This window comes from Tupaia chinensis, unplaced genomic scaffold (assembly GCF_000334495.1).
Source record: "Tupaia chinensis unplaced genomic scaffold, TupChi_1.0 Scaffold139234_1, whole genome shotgun sequence".
Classification (NCBI taxonomy): Eukaryota; Metazoa; Chordata; class Mammalia; order Scandentia; family Tupaiidae; genus Tupaia; species Tupaia belangeri.
Window position 1 is genome coordinate 70,035 of NW_006199123.1, and position 1,073 is coordinate 71,107.

A 1,073-nucleotide genomic window follows, 5' to 3' on the forward strand; every position below is an offset into this window, starting at 1 on the left:
TAATCATATTTTAAAATTTCAAACTTAAAAATTATTGGAACTTTTTAAAACAAATTTCTTACAGAACACTGCAAATATAGTGCAGAGTATTCTTTTTTTTTTTTTTAGGTTTTTGCCTCAGGGCACTTGCACTTTCCAGAGAGAGAAATAGAGACGGTGAGAAGGAAAGTGAGAAATCACCCCCCACCACCGCCAGGTGATTCTATTCAATCTTTTCTCCCTCATTCTCCTCCTGGGATCTTGGGCATGCATGCACAGGTGCCTGCCATAAGTTTCAAGCCACTGGATCTGGGACTCAAACCACAGTGGGCCATGTGGGAGTTCAGTGACGTAACCACTACACCATCTGTTGGCCCCCAGAATATTCTTATATATATGTCACTCAAATTTTCCAAATGTTAGCATCTTTCATAACCACAGAAAAATGATCTCATTTAGAAAATGAACAATGATACAAAGTTCTTTTAAGTTCTGTTATAGCCAATTAACAATGAAGTTGAGTAGTGTAATGTTATAAGGAGCAGAAATTCTATTGCCAGATAGACCTAAATTCTAGTCCATTGTCTTACCAGTTAATTGTGTGACCATTGGCAGTTCATGTAATCTTTCTAAAGTTCTGTTTTCTGTTCTATAAAATAGAAACATTAAAATCATTTCACTGAGCTATATAAAGATTAAATTATACATATGGAAATTTTTTTCATATGAGGACTCAGTGAATTGTAAGTTATTATTGTTGTTATAACAATCTTCCTATCTCAGCCTCATCACTGGCACTGAGGGGAGGGTCTTATCCTGTCTTACAATGCTTAAGGGAGCTGGCCAACTGCAGTTTGAATCCTGGCCCTAGTGGCTTGAAAAATACTTTGGGCACATGTGCGTGTGTGACCAAAATCCTAACAGGGAAGGAGAGATGGATGAAAAAGGATTGCAATGTGACCACAACCCTTTCTCTCATGTGCATGACTGCACATATGAGCGCACATACCTTATGGCAATAAAATAAAATAAATAGAATGTCAGAATTAAATATATATATATTTAATATATATAATTATATATAATATATATTA